The sequence below is a fragment of the Trichoplusia ni genome, assembly GCF_003590095.1.
Source record: "Trichoplusia ni isolate ovarian cell line Hi5 chromosome 16 unlocalized genomic scaffold, tn1 tig00004310_group15, whole genome shotgun sequence".
NCBI classification, from domain to species: domain Eukaryota; kingdom Metazoa; phylum Arthropoda; class Insecta; order Lepidoptera; family Noctuidae; genus Trichoplusia; species Trichoplusia ni.
The window spans coordinates 5,612-27,434 of NW_020799758.1; the positions used below are offsets into that span (position 1 = coordinate 5,612).

Genomic DNA, 21,823 nt, shown 5'->3' on the forward strand with positions numbered 1-21,823 from the left:
ATTATTCAAGATTCCGGTCTTTTACTTTAATAATTAAACAGCGGAATCACAAAATAAGTCAAGTACTTTCAACACCTAATTAACCAAGATAACAGTGAAAAATAATTTACTCGTGTACAATTTTCACGTCAACTCCATAACTCAACTTACGCATGCAAAAACGAATAATTGACACAAATTACTGCCATTACCATGGAGAGATTTCACTAAAATTATGTCTGAGATAAATTCAAGAATGTAAAAATATGCAGTTCGTAATACCAAGTAGTTATTTCGAAATGTCATAAAGTGGAATAAATGCATAATATTTTGTGCAAATCTTTCTCCTGAGATTGGGGAAAATGGGGCAATGGTGTCTGGCTGGCGTCACCAAACAGACAAGGAAAAATGGTTGACGGTGACTGACATAAAGCCAAATAATATTATTATTACTATCCTTGTGACTCGCTTGGGTATTGTAAGATGGGTGTGAACGGGTATTGGTAGATACATTTGATTCATTAACTAGCACTTTATATACTTTAAAAAAATAGTGAAGGAAAAGTAAATGCAATTTAAAATTATTTCAGCCAAATTGGTTTAAACATAAAACTAGGTTAACTACTTGGTCTTGGTATCGTAAAGGATTCCGATATATAAATACAAAAAATGCAATTTCAAAGCCAAGACAAAAAGACCTCGCTCCAACATAAAAGTTCCCCTATGGTTCATAAAAATGGACATAAAATGCACGGCATAATAAAAATAAATTAGTGGAATGAAGCGACTGACCCTTCGAATGACCAAATCAACTTATCTTACTTTACATACATACCTACGTAAGTTTAATATGTAGAGTTATTTTACTATCGAAACTATACATATAAGCGCAAGTGATAATGCTAACTTATAAGCTAGTTTCTTTAAAATATATAGCTTTATTTAAAGTCAATCTTTATATCACTATATTTTGAAGAAACTACTTACCACTACTTACTTTTCGTCCCTAACAGGTAAACTACGCCTTAAGTGCAGTTTAGACGCAGAATCGATATAAATCAATACGGTATTATTATTTGCCAAAAAATTAAGTTCTTATAACTAATTTTATAAATAAACGTCTGTACACTGAGGTTTTAGAGGACAGAACTTAATTTAGGTTACCTTTAATTTGCTTCATTGGCTTAAACTGGACGTAGTTCGTCTATAGGTTAGTCTATGTGTCAAAGCAAAATTCTTTTGTACCCCTTAAAAGTAGAGCTTTTGATAACTCGACCAACCTACGCAATAACAGATAGTAGGTCAATTTACTTAACTTGGCAATTCCCGATCGTATCAAATGATCACAGTCCTTTATGATTTCAAAACGTAGAAGCTACCTTTCAATTCATATTTTTCCTAATTGAATAGGTCTTTATAATGTTATGTAACTTTGTGTAATTTACAATAATTCTTAACAAGACCAAATAAAGCTTTTTCACATAGTCGCAAGTATAGCTAAATGTCGCAAGTCGCACATTCGTGTTCACGCGTCACTAAAGGTAAGAACGACATTCCCCGACGTTAGCCGTCGATGTCATAAGTAGTAGGGTTGGTAAATACTGTGTTTTATACAATAATTAAAATTATACTTGTTTGTAGTATATTTTATGAAAACCTAAAAACGACAGGGAATTTTATACGGCTGCAAGAATGTACCATAAAGTAAAACGTGCATGCGTCCTGTAACAAATAAAAAATCAGTATAATTCATAAATTTAGTACCATGCTTTCTTAAGAAAACTGCATTTGGTATCAGAGCTAAATAAGTATATACCGTACTGATGTAATATCACACATGTTACGCGTAGTTGCGACAACCCTGCGCCTTGTAATTCACAGAAGATGATACGATACATGATAGACTAATTAAATGTAAAAACAAGAGAAGGCTTCCGTATCATATGGAATTGTTTCTTATTAGCAGTCCACGTGGCGGCAATAGGACAGTCTAAGCGATACTGATAGTCTGTGATCCATCAAAGTAAACCTATTGCAGGTGAGTAAACGGGACAGCGCCATACAAGACCAAGAGCGGCATCTCTCTTTTACCTGCACTGCCTGTAGTTTTACTTCAATATGTGATGGTAGGCCCTCTTATACCTACTCGACAATTTGTTCTGCATAGATCGTTAGGTATGAATTACTGATTTTACCTTATAACATGGATTGTATTTGCATTCTGTTAAATATTAATGATCTAATGACATTATATTATTTATATTAAAGTAAATTGATTACCTTGTGTATAAAACAATTATGCTAAATAATAAAGCCTATAGCATTTTAAATAGTAAATCACTCGTGTTACCTAAGTTCAAGCAATTTAAGTGAATTACCGTAAAAATGTTTGCTTTTGAACTTGAAATTGAGACGTTTTAGAAATAGGTCAAAAGAAAAACAATAAGCATAAATGTTTACTGAAACCAGGTGACAGTTTTTTTTCCGTGAATTTAGAGAACTAGAAAAAAAATCACCAACCAATCTGCTAAGCAAGTTAATATAAGACAAATTTTCTGAAAAAGGTTGCCTATTTTAAACAGGAAGGTTACAGTTAAAAAGCGTTAATGTCAATCACGAAATTAGATCAAACCCTACCTATTCATATAGAGAAGGTGAGACAAGCCTAGATTAATTGAGCAATGACCTTTCTGATGGCGCCTGTCGTAAAGGTTACGTTTGTAGGTGATATTATAAGCTGTCGCGAAATTATTAATAGCCATTAAATTATAGAAGAGAAAAAGAACAGTTTTAGAACATCATAAGGAGTTGACTTATGGAAATGAATCGATCACTGAATGTACGAAAAGATCTGGCAAATGAGAAGATGCTGATATTATTATAATTTACATATGTTTCGGACTCATCTATTTCGTTTATAGCAGAAAAAGTGCCCAGTTTTCATTTTTGAAGTGCCGCGTGAACATTACAGACTGATACACAGAGTTACCTTGCTTATTTAAAATTAGACACACTTTCTAGTATTCGCCCGCAGCTCCACACGCGTGGATTTTGGTTATCGCTGTTAAGCATTATCATTAACAGAATAAAAAGTATCTTAAATTTCTTCTTATCCCTAAAAGAATATGTGTACTCATAATGATGGGTAAAGTAGTTTTTGCGTTATAGCGCAAAAAACACATACATTTATGTTAGTAGAGGTAGCAATTATGACTTTTTCACCCCTTCTCTCTTTTTAAATTCCTATAACCCGCATGCACTTTAGCGGTATTTCCAAATGAAATTAAAGCGCTGAGTGCTACTCTATAATTACGGGACAACCCTGACATGGCAACTGAAAATATCAAACGTGTACGCCTACTTTCACACAAAAAATGACATTTAAAAAGTAGACTACCTACTATAACTGTAACTGGTTACGTAATCTAATTGAATACCTGTAATTTTGCCCGTAATACTGAAACACTGATCGACTTTACACAACTGTGACTTTACATAAGGTATGTGTGTGATAGGTAGTGATTTATTTTATGTTTTTTAAACTATTGTTTTTAAGTTTTAATCACAGGATGTACGGAAGTCTTAGCTAATATTATTACACTCGAAGCTTTCGCGTTGACTAAAACATAACCCACGATACCGTTTTTCTGTTTATTAAGGGGAAGCTACTTTACCAATCCGGCTACAATATAACCGTATAACAGAAACGAAAACAACAAGTATAAAATCGCAAAACACCGTTTTTCTGACAAATCCATAAAAACACTGTCACCATGATGAGACCTAGTAAACTTCTAAGGAAGAAGCGATAAAAAAGAAATATTTACATAAATTTGTCATAATCTGTATGAAGGTTACATCCGGGAGACCATATTAGACCCTAAAAGAGAACAGTTGCCTTATTAGTCGGTTTGACCCTGTGTCATTACACATCCGTGGCCTACCGACTGTGAACAACTTTACGTGTTGTATCCTTGACTATTGATCATTTATTTAACAAGTAAAAGCAGAAATCTATCGTAACTTGGGTAAATGATTTGGGTCATTTGAAGCTTTATTATTCCTATCTTATTGAAAAGTCTACGTTTTTTTTTTGTTCTCTGTCATACTTCTGATATGTTATATATTTTTAATACTTAAAAGTGAAGGGTAAATCGATTATTTGACTTTATTGACCATAGCCGAATATTTTGATAACACATTCAACGATAAATCGATTTTTTTAACCAAGTAATGACTAAGAAACTAATTACTGTCTATTAACCAAAACAACACTAAAAACTCACGAGACTTCAAAATATATTATACCTTACCTGCACTTACGTAAAATATGATTGCGCAAAACTACTCGTAAGTGAGCTAAAAATATCAACGGATATTATCCATACAGCCATACTTGTATTGAATACTAATACAATTAATAATGACAAAACAGAGAGCCAATACTCCGAACTCACATGTCACATAACCTTATCACGTCAAATGGTGCGACCTTTCTTCCTACATCAAATTTGACATGATTAATTACACATTTATATAAATTCAAGACCATTATACTGATTATACACCCACGTAAGTTATGTAATAGAATATTATCTTATTATAGACATAGTATACTTATTAGTCCATACAGTTATTGCCTACATACATTCATCAGAATTGAGTTGTCTGTTTTGTAATAACAAGGTAAGTCTTATATAGATTTCAGAATTGATTTTAGAACTATGTCTATTATTTAATCATTTCTAAAATTTTATCTGAATGAATAAATGCTTTATGTATCTTTTAAAAGCCTTTAAACAAAGTCTCACGAAACTGCTTACGCAGTTTAACGATGAGTGTCTATTACAATATTTGGTACATCTATAATTCAATACTTATTACCTACATTTTAGTATCGTATATCTGGCTATTTGTTTATTTTTCGGGCGTATCTTTAACATTATTGAATGTTTGTAGAAACTATAAGACTAAGATTAAAAAGGAACTAAAACGTAAAACCTAACTTTTTCCTGCATAGCTTAATTTATATTCCACAATAACTTAGGTATAGAACAAAAATAGATTATAGGTAATGCAGGTGGTACCAGGGCACTAAGCTAGTATCATAATATGTAGATAAGTGGGTGTCAGACCTTCCCATACAAACCAAGCCTGCGTACTACTCGAGTATGGCTATGATTCATGTAATTGCCAACGGCGCTATGATTGCCGCAAATTGCACCGCTCGTTGTAGCACAAAAGCTTTGAGGTTTAACACATCAGGTAGAAAATTTGTTCTATATATATGTTGTTAGATAGTTTCAGAAATGAGTAATAAAATGTTATATTACATAAGCCAGTTAAAAGTGCCGAGTAGGGCCTGATTAAATTCGAAATTCTATACCCCTTTAACAGTAAAGATACAGTGATTATTTATTTTACTTAGTCAGAGTAACGTATACCTAGTATTAAAAAAAAACTAATCAGTCTAATTAATATACATACAGTTGATTACGTGTCATTCATCCTAAAGATTGAAATCGACATGCCGACAATTTTCAAAGAAACTACGACGCTCGTATATATCTATTTTTAATATTAAAATGTGATATTATCCTTAACCGACAAAGACATCAATGTGAACAACAAAAGCTCGCATGAATCACTAAGTTATCGTCGGATATTGAACCCGGTCAGGGTTGCCATATTTTTAACTGAATGTCACTCATAGAGGTCCAAGCATCAAGATTTGATCTCACATATTTAATTTAGATTTTGTATGAACTGATTTTGGTCATGTTTGATAGATGATGAACTTGTTATTAATTTCTTTGAAATGTTGCAGTAGACAATTATTATTTATTGATAAAGTAAGCCAAACAATATTTTCCAATTCAAAGCCTGTTTTGACAAGCAAAAAACTCGATCTACACTGATTTACGAGAATTACACAATTGTACATGCACACACTCCTTCGTCTTCTTCCTCCTACTTCCAGCTAATCCTGATGATTATTTAAATTCTGTTATTAATGTCTAATTGTTAGAAGGTAACCCTATTAGAATGACGACTATGCATTTGAGTAATAAGCTTTTGAATAATAATGAATGTGTCGCCTTTACGGGCACTGCTTAAACAGACAAACTGTCTTTTATTTCGCGCTCACGTCTATCAATCTTAAGTTAAAATCATGTTACAACAAAACCGGGATGTTATTCATCGTCTGGTACTGTTGCTCCTATTAATCATGCTTACTGCGTTAATTACAAGCCCTTCAGACTTTTCTAGTCCACGAAGCTAGTAATTTAACCGATTCTACGTTTTCAGTAAAAATAAGACGGCAAATGTTTATGTACTTGCTAAGTTAAGAAGCATCTACTCTATGTTTAAACTGTGGATGAGGGTTATTAATTATTTAGCCTTCTTACTATATTTGACATGTGACATCAATATTCATTCAAATGTAGGTATTATGTATACAGTATTACATTTGGAAAGTTTTATAAACCTATTCATTGGTCATTGTAGTATGTCCATAGTTTAGTTAGTCACTCATTATAACCCAGAACAAAAAGTGCAATTTACAATTCAATACAACATTATATACACACAGTTACTGTAAGTCGTTTCTTTTCATAGCTAGGATCAGACAATAATGATTGTATATGTTTTGTTACAAAATGTTCTAAATAGCCACAAAAACACTTACAATAAATAGCATGTAAACGCAACATGTTTTCAAGACATAAGCATGTATCTTGTTACATTGTCAATCATTGTAATCCATACGAGACGTCAATTGTGTCGCACAAAGTATAAAAATATCGCTGCGGTCATAGCGAAGGTTAATACGTCAAAAAATCGATACTTTACTATCGATTAGATTCGATGCAATGTCAAATTGATTTGTGTCGAGATTGCAAAGGGACTCAACCACATCCTCAAGTCAAATTTCAGTTTTGAAAGCATGAAGCACCCGTACATTGTGAAAAGGGACATCTTTCTTGCACGAATGCAAAAATATAATGGTAGTAAGCCCCCAGTTGCAGTGCAAATTATTAAAAAGTTTCTCCTGCAAGTTAAATAGTAATGTAATAACTTGGAGTTAATTAACAAAGACATATTGGTTTACCTTCGAGAATGTTAGAATATTAAATAAGTCACATACAACATGAAAGTCAGAAAACCAGTTAACAGGTGGCCTTACATTTTATAAATTCATAATAAAAGTTCTGATTTGTTTACTTTTGGGATAAAAAGTATGTCGAGACATAAAACAAGTCACATTATCGTTATCATAATTTATGTTTTTGTTTTCCTTCTATGAAATTGTCTTCTAAAATTACTATACATCTCTTGTCATTTTAATTGATCCAATAGTCACCACATAAGCACAGATTAAACTTACTACAAATAACACATAATTTATTAATGTCGTAACCCAAAACGTGTAAGTTAGCGTTTCATTAAACTGATACCTCTCGCTCACTATGAGTCAGAGGTTGTAACTAAACTTGGTGATTTCATCTGTTTGCGTAGCTGTAGACTGGCTGCCACTTATCATAATGCTAGTGTTATGTATACAGCCATGGAAGCAATGACTTCTTGCTATTGGGGCAAATAAACAAAGAACGAAACGTAAATATTGGTAAAAAAACGCTGCATCGATTTGGCACCTATATTATTGTTTGTAAATAATGCCTAATGGTTTTAAATCAAGCAATTTTAACACTTGAATTATGATTGTAATATTGTCTTTAAAATTTTAATTTAGCATAAAACTTGATTAATTAAAATAATACAATTTGGATTCCAACTAGTATAGTATAGTTCCAACTATAATAGTATAGTTATATTCCAACTAGTATAGTATTACTCTGGAAATTGTTAGATAACTAAAATATCTTACATTTAGTAAATAAAAAAATATTGCTTGTATACAAGTTTCCAATATTGTGTACTATCTGCTAACGATACCAGCAAAGTTACTTAGTTAACTAGGTCATAGCTATTTAGCCCCTATTAAGTACAATGCCATGAATAAGTACGTGCTATAATGAATTCAAACAAATTCTAAAATATGTAAAACAAAATACTTTCAAAATAGACACCGATAGTCTTATTTTGGAGAAAATTTTAGTTTCTAAGTAATATAAAAAGGTCCAAACGTTATCATGAGCGAATAAATAGAAATTTATTCGTTATAGTTTTCATAAAATGTAACTCTACAATATTCGTGAATTCTGCTAGTTTTTAGCTTCCATTCTAAAAAAAGTGTTTTTCCTGAAGCAATGGATCTGCTTCCTTTAAAGTTTCTAGTGCCGTTTTAAGCACCCGTCAAATGGTTAAAATCGAAAGCCTTAAATGAAGATTCTAAAGTCAATGGCACATGGTCCGTATGTCACAGAAACTTTCTTATTCATTCCGACGTTTTTTTTCTAGGTGCTAACAGCTAACATCGGCACTCTCCTAGACCTGTACGGGGTGGAAAAAGGTCTGGACCACTTCAGATCCTCACAAGAGCTGACTTTCGACGAGTTCCGCTACTACCTCCAGCACGAAGTCTTCAGCTCCTTGCCGAAGACCACCACTCTTCCCATTGTCAGGGAATATGAAAAGAAAATTAGTGAGGTACGTGTCTAAGACAATTAAGAAATTCTATTGTTTGGCAGTTCTTTCGACCTTTACCGTCAGAAAATAACAAACATGGTTCTTGAACAAGCGCTACAGGCGCAAATTGGATATTAGTTATTTAGATTTAGCTGTCTGTTATTATCGAAAACTAAAAATTGTCTTGAAACACAACATCATGGAAATAAAAAGGCTTGTAAAAAACTGAAACCATATACTTTTTACAAATGGTATAAAATAATTTTTATTAGAACCTCCATGTACTAGACGACTACTTGCCTAATTAACTAGCCACAGCCAAGTTGATTACCATTCCCTCAATGCACCACAATAATGTTGCTATCAGATCGCGTGACACCTTCCCATAATCCCCATAGCTTTCAGTAGGAAGGCGAACTTCAATTACCTCGATGAACACATCACAGTAAAATACATACTTTACAAAGTTATAAAAATTAGTAAATGACTGCAGACTTAGGGATAGCTGAGCGTAGGTCACCACGCCAAACCCACTTTGGTCCGTAAAACAAGCAGTTGTGTGATCCAAGATTACTGATTCTAAGTCTTAAGGGTGTCTTTGTATATGCCTTGAATTTATGGGCAACCCCCCGCAACAAAAGAATTACATTCCTTAGTGCTAGAAAAAGAAAAAAAAATGTTTATTATCAATTCCGTCTTTATATCACCTGCGGCTGTACATCGTCCCGAAATCTTCAATCAGGGGTCTCCATGAGAGTTTCGAGGTTTCGAGATGACATCAACTCTTGAAGCAATCGGCAGTTCTGGAAGACGTTGGTCTACCCCGTGTATATAGGCTATCTCACTTACACGATTTACCAATCCGGGAAAATATGAATTGCCTTACACCCGCGCTTTCTATAACGTCAAAATTTTCATTTCTGTACATGCTAATTGGTGGGATTATATTTCGCCCACCCTTACATACAAAACTAGTAATGACACTAAATACATGATCACTAATAATAGTTATTCTTAGCAATTGCTAATAACATAAAAAATCTTAACTATTGATTTATAGGGCTCTTGGCAAATGATGTAATTGCCCGATCACAACCCATATATGGATTCTATAACGTTTTTATATATTGAGAAATAGTGTAATTACAAATAGTGCTCATAACTCAATAGATAAGCTGTAATGTTTTGAAATACCTACCAATAACAGTACATAGTTTGTAATATATTATTAGACAATATAAAAAGTCATTTATTTAAAACTGTTCTCCTAAGGATATCCTTTGTAACGATGAATAATTACACGTTCCGCGTTCATCTAAGGCTAAGATAAAAGTGAATCACGTACAAGAATTACCTTTTACATGTATAAGTCCTTCAACTAGAATAAATTCATTAAAATTGCAATACCAGAGAGAAGAATTACGTCTAACACAGTACATTATTATCTCTTACTCCCTTTGTGTTTGCATAAATATCTAAATCCGATTTATTTTAAACGTCAGTTTAAATTAAAGTTTTGTCACCCGAAAAAGGTGCAAAAATGTTTAAAACTCTTCAAACCATTTTGTTCACTAGAATAAGTCTTCGTCATAGTTGACCAAAATTCCTAACACATTGAATAATACTTAACACAGCTTATCTCCCACAATGAGTAATGAACTAAAAGGTTTAAAAGCGACCTATGTTAACAAGCCACTGGTATGTTAATTGTAATGACTATTAACTATGTGGAAAACCTACCTTTGGTATTTCGTTTAGCCTGCAATCTGATTCAGATAATTCCTATACTGTCGGTAAGTCATGCAATATTTATATTGTTGATATTTTTTGGAATTGCTTGGTTGAAGACACATACATAAGTGTCATCTCTACAATCATCATCATGCCCATACATTTGAGCGATATGTCTGGAAGGTAGGCAGACGACAATAAGGAACAGAGATCAACAGGTTCACATAATCAGTAATCTTACTCAACTAGTGTATCACACCTATTAGTTAAGTGTTAAACAGTGTTTTAAAACTATTGAAGGTCTTTTTATCAATACCAGGCTGTTGCTACATCACTACTGTAGTATACGATTACTCACAGCTGTCGACTCAAGTCCATTAAAACCAAGTTTTATCACGATGTTTTCCTTCGCAGTCAATCAGACAATCAGATATTTACAATATAAGTAGGTAACGCCAAGTAGGTGCGACAAAAGAATTACAAAATAACTTGGAGTTTGTCATTTATTGTAATATCGAACAATATGTTATTGTAATACCATCAAATCTTGCTAAAACTTCTTGAATAGGCAATTCAATACCGGATTTCCACTTGGGTAGTCCTTGTGAATAACAAATTATTCGGTCAATTATAATGTCGATTTTTAATGCCCAGTTTACTATGCAGTATAAATTTATTGGGTACAATTATGTGTATATTTTTACCTAAAGTAGAAATATAGATGGTATATTATTTATTGCACACCAGACAAACAAAATAGTGACATGATCCCACAATAGACAGTCGTGATATAGATAAGTGATGTTTTACAAACAATCCTTGGATAAATCTTTTCTACTGAAATATTACCAATTGTATCGGAATGCTACCATCGAGATTTTGCTAAGTCATATCATTCTCTACTGGAATCAAAACCAATGAATTCTCAATATTATTATCCAAAATCGCTAAAATGACCTAACGTGAAAATATTAATTAGTATTAGCTATATCAATCTCTAATGACTACTTCACGTTACGTCACGTAAGTCACGTTTACTTTTTCTGAGCAACAATCACACAAGAGAAATCTTCAAGAATACACAAAACACTTCCAACCGACTCAGTCGGTAAACATATTCCTTGAAAGCCTAGCTCCAGACCAAGTACCGTATTGATTTCCACTAAACTTGTCTGGAACGTTCTATAGTACTATTTTCAAGTGTTTACGGAGAAAAGGTGGCCTCCCCTCATCCCTAGACGCACCCTACCACAAAGTTAATAAGAATGTTTGTTTGGTCAAATGGAGTAAGACATTTTCATTTACGACATCTATATCCCGTAAATATTTACTGTATGATCTATATAATCTATACTAATATTATAAAGCTGAAGTGTTTGTTGTTAGAACGTGCTAATCTCAAGAATTAGCAGTCGGATTTTAATATTTTTTTTTCAGTGTTGGATAGCCCATTTATTGGGGTTTAGTTTAATTCTTGTAAATATTTTAATGATTAATAGGAGCAGATCAGTAATTAAATATATTGTAAAATCAGGCAAAATATGCGTGAGCCTTAAAATTATTAATCCATCTCCACAAAAACGCAAAAGAATTTTCACACTACGATAAGATTGACATAAATACGAGTTGATCCTTATATTAAGGATTAACCTTTTTTTTTCCTTTAAACTCTTTAAAGTATTTCACCACTCAAGCCAATGGAGCATGATTGGATTTCTCATAACAACAATAAGTAATTTTCGTATCGGAAAATACTACCCAATTTATAGCTCTGTACTTATGTATACGTGAGAAAAAATATTTGTGAGGCGGTTGGATTTATAAACTAACGGATTTTTATACCCCGTTCTATAGTAGAGGCATTATATGAGCAAATAAATATATTTCGCGTATTTTTCTGTTTCGCGTAATATGGAAACAGAAAATTTCGCGAAATAAATGTCACACTGAATTAAAATTTGTTCACCTTTGCATCCTCAAAGACCATGACATGCTGTGATGTGTTCATCCTATAAGGCATATAGGTCGTCTGACTTCCTGTACTCATAAAACTAAAGTGTGCCAAGTTTTATACAATAATGGAGGCTTTAAGTCGCCAGGACGCTTTTTAAAGGGCAGCTGCCCAAAACTGATAATTATCTTCACATTGTTCTAAATAATTTATTCGATGAAGTTGGCAGAGTCTTGCGTTCTTACTACAAGCTCTTATTGAATCATGTTTGAAGGCGAGATGGCATGCTATTCTTCTCATAGCGTTGTCTCTTTTCCACAACCACAATCCTTCTTTTTGAGTTGGGGTACAGGCAGTATCGAAGACCCAATGTGGGTCGCGATAAGTCAGCGGCTCTCACGTACACGGTTGTAATTACATGCAACCTACTGCGTACGTGCTGTATCTGTAAACAGTGTTGTATGACATGTGAAACAGGCGCTTATTGCGACAGATATTGGGCACATTTTTGAAGAGTTCTTGAAATTAAGTATGATAGAGTGCTTCACACCGCATTTCTCATGAGTATTAGTTGCTTTCTCCAAATAAAGTCGCTGAAACAATAAATGCTCCTAAGTAAAGTATGGTTAATATAATTGTTTGCTGATGAGATCTATTACAACGAGTACTTTCACTGTTTACCTATGCTAAGTAATCATTAAAAGAATTACAGTACGACATCAAGGCGTAAGTGAAGTTAATTTTGTAAGTGCGACTTGTGTGATTGTTTTCTATTTATCTTAATGTCTCTTTTGTCAATTTACAAATATTTGCACTGTGTCTACTTGTTGCGACACCTACTTTCTAGTGTCTGCTTTCCGAATAAGCTGTTGTTATCGCATAAGTCTATTTAGAACTTATCGTCAACTGAAATAATGGAATGTACCTAACTTCTTTGTTATTTTGAGGATATGTTAATGAATGACTTTTGCAAGTCAAAACATTTTGCCTTGCAAAATACACAGCGGAGGCTGAAACAGTCTATTAGATGATGATGATCTTCGTCGTAATAAATCTAATGTCTAAATTTTTCTAGGTATGTTGGTTGGTGTGCCGCAAGAGTCTACTCTCCCGTGACAAAGGAGTTTTAGTGATGACTCCGTACTGAAACTCTTCAGAATATTCTGTCTTCTCGGAGACCTGGTGCAAGACGCTGATGACTCCAATCACTATGTGGTAAGTTATCCAACTACACATTTTAAACCAATCAGTTAATTTAACCCACCAACCTATTAACGGCACAGCATAAAGGTAACAATTGCAAAAATAAAATTAATTTTAAAACTTGGACTAACACCGAACATAAAATTAGAAATTTAGATCATAGCTAAGCTTTATACTTAGCATTCAGCTTACTACGGACGTTTAACAAAGAAACCAAAGGAAAATAAGTATCTGCTTATAGAAAACCATACTCCATATTTTATTTGCTCTTCTCAATATATGAAGCTCTAACAATCCCATGTACATGAGAGTGACATTGATAAGTGAACTTATAAAATAGAAGTAATTGCATTGAGTTCACTTATTCATACATCTTTTTGAATGTTTTGGTGTAGTCATTGTTTTGGTATACCTTCCGTATTTGGAATCAATTTCCTAGCATAGTATTTCACACAAGACGGGTATGCTTGTTCATGTCATAAAAAAGTTTTATTGACACTAAGCAAATGGTCGTTTTTGGCTGTTGTTGATTATCAAAGAGGTATGTTAAAGTTATCTGTTCTTTGCGTTACTCATGAATATTATTGAACCGCTAATCCCAAAACTGTGCTTCATCTAGCTATTGGAAAGTATAAAGTATTTTTAAGACCTGACCCGTAAATTTTAAGAAAAGGGCGTTTATCGAAAAGTATATTCTTTTCTTCTTGTCTTAATTCCGGATGTAGGCTGTACTTACAGGCACATAATATCAGTTTAAATGCAAGTCTAGACTGAACAATAAAACACTAACATAAAAACCAAAAAAGGAGAAATACTTAAGCTTTAATCAAAACATAACCAAAATAAATGTACGAAGAATATTCCACTCATTAAAGTTATATTCCATAACTCCGTAAATTTTAAATCTACCAAAAAAGGGAAGCTATAAAAACATGCACAATAAACTGTTGATATTTTTTATTGGGTTTTTATGTAACAGAAAGTGCAAAGTATATTTATGCAGGGTCAAGTGACTATGCAAAAGTACGCAGAAGTAAAAATGTTAATATCGTAAGCCTCTTTTCTCTGCATGAAAAATATGCTAGGTTGAAAGGTTGAAAAGTAAAAAAAAATAGTACTAAACTGCATTCGGTTAGACAAGAAGCCGACTTCAACATAATTGGGATAAGCCTAGGGAGCATTAATGATGTCTTACCCTTAAATTTGATTAATATTAACCAGTGGCTTATAGGAGCGCATACCTACGTGACCTTCTTAACCCAGTTCTCTGGGCAACACCATACTCTTTAGTTCGATTAGTTTTCTTATTTCTTACTACCCGTAACGACTGACAAAAATAAAAAACTAGAGCCATTTAGCTACTAAAATCACATCATCTCACTAAAGTATAAGTAGATATATGGTTCGCTGTTATTTTAAACACATATTTCAGTTTTAATTTCACCCATCATTGGGGTCATGTGCTAACCACATGTGAAACATTGTTATGTTTGTGATTATAAAGCTGTGTTCACACTGGAGTAACAAAATGACCAGATTTTAAACATTCGTATTGTATTCTGTATTATGTGTCATGCTTTTCTCATTACCGGTATGTTCTAATTAAGTTGTCTATAACGGAAATATTTATTTACAACGTACTTATAGTCATGGTTGCTCACCTCACATTGCCTACGAGTGTTAAATTTTGTTGAAATTGTTACACGCCAGTGTATATTATTATTGAGAAAAAGTGATCTTAAACCACTTTCCTTACTCTTTAAAAGAGTAAACATTTTGGAAAAGACACTCTCTAATATTATTGTTTAATAGATGTTATTAACCTGTAGCCGATGTCCTGCATCAATATATGCAAGCCAAAATGGTAGAATGTACAAGTACTTATAGAATTGTTGAAGCCACCTTATTTTAAGAACTTGCTTACCTGCATTCTGAGAAAATAAATATAATACATAAAATTTGTTGCAAGCACAAAAAATATTAGATTGATAACTACAGAAAGACGCAATTTACAACGGAGCTTACGTAGTAATCTTTTACACTAATTCAAATTCAAAGGCGGTTTCATAGGTTAAACCTCACTTATAATAACTTGCCGTCCAATCTGTCTACATCCTTACAGCCCGTATGGCAGGTCATTCACGTTTCTTACGTTGTATTTATTAATTACTCTTAATTCTGTACAACGAGACTCGCATCCGTCTTATTGTTAATGAAGTGTAGCCATTCAGTAGATGAATCAAACAAAAAATCCCGTGTAAGTGGGTATCATAATACACAGTATGACTATGAAAACACAATGACATTAATAAACTCGTTATAGATTGTGCAAGAAGATATTTTGGTATTAAGGCCTTAATTGTTTTCAAGATTTTAGAATCTGTTTAGAAAAACATTAAATGGTTTTCAAAAAAGTTAACTCTCTCATACCGATTTCAGACTTCTTCAGTCAAATATCTTAGTTTCATATCAATAATCACAAGCGACATTTAATTATGACTGGGATCTACTAAGCCCATGTTACAAGAAAGTACCTAATATATCTACAGTCACATCCTACTGACATATATTTGAACTCCCACAGTCTATTAAAAAGCACTCATGGATCAATCGAGCTTTTTGCTTAAATAATGTCATTAGGGCACGAACAGAACAGCAATCGCGATAAAAAAGCTTTTGTAATTAATTTTGTATCAAACAGGAAAGTAAATTGACAATATGCTTCGGTAGCTATAAATAGATAGGCATACTTATGTAGAATGTACAGAGTATTAAAATGGTACAAATATATTGGTCACTAGATGCTGCCCGCGAGCCAATTAGCTACTAATCGAAATTTAGCCCATTTCTCCGTCTGCAGTTAGTGAAAAGGAAAAAAATAATAATTCAAGATGTTGACTAACTGCATACAGTTAGTCAACATCTTGAATTATTATTTCGGGGTAACTCCATAGAGTTACCCCGAATTTCATCAAATCGGTCAAGCCGTTTGAGCATTAAGAGATAACAAAAATAATTACATACCCAAAATCATTAGTCAGCAATCCCTATAGTTTCACAAAAACCATCAAATTTTGTTTAGCCGTTTGAACAAGCGGTAACACAGAGGTGCATAGTCACAATCGCCTTTATGATATTAGCGTGAATATTTGAAGTGTCATTGTTGAAGAGAAAGGATTTCATATTAAGGTTCTTTGGTTGGACCTCATTCTCAAGTAATAACTCAAATGTTGCCCAGTGTAAACAAAGTAACAGACAATTAACGCATTTTTAAACTTGTACATACAAGAAATATTATTTCGAAACTATTTCAAAACTTCACAATTCTTGTTCCTCATTAGTAGCGAATACTTCATCTTGCAAAACTTTATACTTTCACAAATTTTCAGTATTTCAACAAAACTTATAAGCACATGTATTATGAAATGTAACTGTAATTTTATGAGTTCAATCAAAAGTAGCTTTTATATCTCTGAGCTCTGATTTTGATTTTTAAAATACCTATCTCTATTTCTAAAGATAAGTTACCTTAGCGTCACTAGTACAATTGATAATTCTATTCAACTCTGTGAGTGCTTGCTTTTACCCGTTGGTTGTTAGTAACATCTGTCAAAATAGCCTCAAAAAACCCTCATCCTCAATAAATCATAAGGTATGACCATACCAACACCGTATCAAAATTTAGTATCATTGGCCCTAAGCTTTAAGGCGTAATAAACCTACACACAAGCTTTCGCCATTAAATGTCAAAACCCCATTCTTCTCACCAGGTGGTACTCCAACCATCAGAGGCTGGTATAGTAGCCGAGCAGCTAGTCCACTGCCTCGGCCTCCGCTGGGACGCTGCCGACTGGGAGGCTCTAGGATCCTCCATAGGCCATTTCAAGTGGGCAGCATTCCTAGCTGTATTAGAGGCCAAGTACTGTGGAGACCAGCAACTGCATGCAGAGGCTTTAGTCGAAGCTGTCGACGAGATCTATGATGTTTTCATAGAAGATATTATTAAAAAGGTAGATGATTTTTACAGAGTTGCTTTGATACAGATGGAGTGAATCGACAATGTTGAATAGCGATATCAGTATAACAAACTGTATAATTATGTATGTCCAAAGGACGATAACACACAGGAAATATTTAATTAACTATATGTATTTCTTCAACATTTTTTGTATGTCCAGACTCAAAACTCTGTACCTACCTGTAATTGTTTTTAATTTGCACAAACAATCTTATTACTCCACCCATTATTCCCTTCATATAATCTTAAAAGTATTCCAAAATATAAATACTAAAATACCTAACTCTGCTATAGGGTTACCTATTCAAACGCGGCTACCTGCTCCCAACCATGCGGGAGTACTGGTGCGTGCTCCAGCCGTGCGCCCTCACGTACTACAAGAGCTCGTCGCAGAAGGAGCAGTGCGGGAGGGTGGTCATCGACGAGTACTGCTCGGTGGAGGCGGCTGCTGGGGAGGGCAAAATACAGAGGTTCCAGCTCATCACGCCTGACAGGACCTTCGAGTTTGGCACACAGGATCATAAGTAAGTAGATACATAAGGACGGTAGAGAAAATCGTTGAGAGTAATCTCTCATTTTCTCTACCATCTAGAGGGTAGTCCAGTAAAATCAACATCAATATTTGAAGTATACGATAAAAGTTATAAGAAATTGTTATGGTTAAGGAACTATATCCCTGTCGCAAAAATAGTTCCTGGCCCGTACAGTGTCCTGTGTCCTTGCTAAATATGTACCGCTACGTGTATCACTTCAAATCTACCTTAGAACTTTTTCACTCTGGGCTTCATTCTTTATCACTGAAGATTTTGATGACTTTCAAGCAATATGTGGTGGTTGTAAATAATAATTTCCCTTGACACAAAGACTTACAGAAATTTCCGTTATTAAAGTTCCCACATCATCATCGTACCCACAGGAGTCGTCTCCAATGGATCTCTGCGCTCCGCCAGGCGGCCGCAGTCTCCGGCGGGGTGGAGGGCTACCAGCGGCGCGCGCGTGCGCTGCGGCGCGGGGCGGGCGCGCGCCGGGAGCGGGAGGTGCGCGAGACTCGCGCCAGGCTGCAGCATGAGGTCAAAGCCAGGCTCGCGGCTGAGGCACAGGCGCAGGTGACTGGGGGAACTGGTTGACTTCAAGTCTTGATTAAAAAAGGATTTAAGCTCATGTCTCTAGTATTTGTAAGCTGGTATGGTATAGGAAGGATAGTCCTGGACAGAGGGATATGTGAGGAGAGTGAAGAGGCTATTGCCCTGCAGTGGAACAAAATCGGTTTATGAAATTGTAATTAGAAGGACAATTTTAAGTATTCCTCCTTCTGGAGAAGGTGTTTAGAAAACCGTCGAAGCTTTTTTGCGAAATTTCTGAAATGACAGATAGGAGCAACTGTTTTCCAAGTAATAGCAGCTTTATTTTTGTAGAAAATTGCATTATCCAGAAAAAAAAATACATTCTATGACCGGAAACTGTCGCCATTAACGATAAAATATTTCAGAAATTCTCAAATTACAGGAGCTGGTAGAATTAGCACAACAAGACAATAAGAAATTAGAAGAATTAAAACACGCACAAGTTGAACTAGAGAGGTTATTGCAAGAAGAAACGCAGGCTAAACGAGACGAAGAAATTGTTAGAGCATTACAAGCTAGGTAAGTAAACAATTTACTTTATGAAATGTAACAAACGTATCGCCTGTTAAATAACTACTAAATTAAATAATCTACGTTCTAGGGTATTGGCAGAAGAATGGGAGAGACGAGAGGAATTAGAAAGACTTCAAGAAGAACAAAATAAAATGCTTGAGGAAGAAAGATTGAAACGTCACCAATTTGAACTTTTGCAAGCGGAGAAGGAATCTCAATTTAAAGGTACCATTTTTCAATATGACTTTGTTTTTACAATAATTTTATGGTATCTTAGTACTTAACTAATAAGTTTGTGTGATTGTTGCAGAAGCAGAAAGGCGCTTGAAAGAACTAGAAGAAGAGAAACGAAAGCTAGATGCAGAACTGAAAGCAGCTCAAGACAAAATCTCCAAGACTGAAAACACGGCGTATGCCTTACAGGTGCAACTCAGAGTAAGATATGTTTTTTTTCCTTTCTCAACAGAATGGCTTTAGACTTTTAGTTCGTTTCACTTATCTACTAAATTACATTATATCTTAATCCAAACGTATAACAAAATATTTACAAGATAAAACCGGCCAAGAAGCGCAAGCCGGACTTACTTACGTTTATTTTGATTGTTTGTTATTATAACGGCATCATCTTTAAAATTTAAACTGTCTAGCCGTTTAAACCATTTTACCTCAGTTAAATTCTCCCCCAAGTGACAAAAATGTTTTGTACCAAATTTTTTTGCCTACCGTGTTCAAAACGTCCCTCAAATTTTACAAAAAAACTAAATCATGACTAAAATTCCCATCCATTCCCAGGACCTGAACCCAGTGCTTCGCAACGGCGAGCGAGCTCGACGGGCACTCTCCTTCGTGCCGACCACCAAGAGCTCCTCTGACACACTCATCGACGTCAGAGCCATCAGACACCTCAAGATCCTCGATGATGAAGAGAAATTATGAAGTGATTGAACAATTGTGTATTAGTAAAAGAAATACTACAAACCAGTAATGTCGCTCCATCAAATATTATGTCCGCAGGATATACGCATTGTATTTCCTTATTAGAATTTAGTTTTCAATGTTTATGGATGCGTTTTAAAGAACAAACAGAATCGCTTCATTCACCTTGTCCTTTTTTTCGGTTGGGAACGTACTAAAACCTTCCCACACCCTTTCTTTGCCCTTCGTGTATCGGGGCCACGGTAACCCTTTCGGACAATCCTGTTGACCTGGTTCACCTAGCCTGAAACAGGATTCTTCTGATGGAGAAATTTTATTGGTTCTGACAAACACGTCTTTAGCTACATATCCCCGGTGAAATCGCAGCTATTTCCAACTGCTCCAAAAACCGACCAGTCTTGATGATTATCTAAGTTTGTGAATGTTATAATCATTTATGCATTTGGTAGCCAATTTATTTATAAACGTACTACATAATTGGTGTTTATAAGAAATTTATGTAATCTTAAACCATGGATCTTTATATTATACAAAGTAAATTATGCCAAGTCCAAGCCCTCAAATTTACATTTTATTTGGACACATCTGAAAAATGTATCGAAGCTTCTTTCTAGAAATATGGAAATAAAATACATATTTTGCTTCACAATACAATTCGTTTTATTACTCCAATGTATTAAAGTAAATTATTAAAAAAAAATACTGATATACGACCATAATTAACGATTCGAATTCAAATATCGTAGTGAATTTATTTCTTTCCTTTCTTCCCGGCCAAGAGTTCGAGTGGCGGTGCGGCAGATTGTATCTTCTTCAATAATTTCCTCAACTGAAATAGGAGTCGGGATTAGGGAAAGGGGGAAAAATACTAGGGTATTGATAAAGGAGTGAGTTACCATGGAACATAGGGATCTATAATAATTAGGATATATGGGAAATGGCAGAAGATACAAACTAAACATGATGTATTTTAAGCTTTCTTCTTTCCTTTTTTGGCTTTCCCTTTTTGCTGCGTGCACAAAAAATAGCCAAGTCAGTTTAGTACATTTCAATAATAAGCAAAGAAAACGTTTCGTATTAACGGCAGATCGATGCTTGATAAGTAAAATGCCAAGCAACCAAGCGAACTGAAAGCGATCATCTCAACCAACACATAACACAAGTATCTAATTTCTTAATTACAGTTCTGACAAGCACCGTCACATTATCCATCCCCATAACTCCCAGTATACCTTTTTCTTTTCTGCGCGGTTGATGAGGACCTCCCTCCAGGCGTGCTGGATGACCCTCGCGGCGTGCTCCATCAGGAACTTGTTCATCTTCTCCGTCATCTCCTGGTGATATTCTTCCTCGCGCTCAGCCATCAACGGAATGTATTCTTTATCTTGTTCTGCTAGTTGTCTCTGTTGGTTTTTTTTTTAGGAAATTTAGTCTCGAAAGAGGTACGGCGAGCGAGGGATGGCAAAAATACCAAATTAGAAGAAGTTAAGTAGTTACATACTTATGATGTTTTTATTGCTCTCAACCTGCCATGTACCTTATTGTAATTGAATGAATATTACGATTTAGAATATCAAATTTTTCACGTAGGTATTCGTAGTATCAGATTTACCTACACACAAATTAAATGAATTGGATTGGAAATCTTACCTCTGTTAGTATGTTTTTGACCTCTTACCTGTAAGTCTTCACATTTGTCCACTTCATCATCATACTTCTGCGAGAACTCGTCCAGCTCAACCTGCTTGTCAACTCATCTCTATATCGTACTTCTGG

The 21,823-nt window shown here is 34.4% G+C and overlaps 1 long non-coding RNA gene and 1 pseudogene across 1 annotated transcript; one reads left to right on the forward strand and one right to left on the reverse strand.

The window, feature by feature from the left end:
• The first annotated feature begins 6,028 nt into the window (after window positions 1-6,028).
• Window positions 6,029-20,696, forward strand: LOC113506468 (annotated as a pseudogene).
• A 4-nt stretch (window positions 20,697-20,700) lies between these two features.
• Window positions 20,701-21,792, reverse strand: LOC113506469. Its single transcript, XR_003401729.1, has 3 exons — window positions 21,726-21,792; window positions 21,280-21,450; window positions 20,701-20,876 (listed from the first exon to the last, which is right to left on the reverse strand). It is a non-coding gene; the product is annotated as an uncharacterized LOC113506469 (long non-coding RNA).
• Window positions 21,793-21,823: the final 31 nt, after the last annotated feature.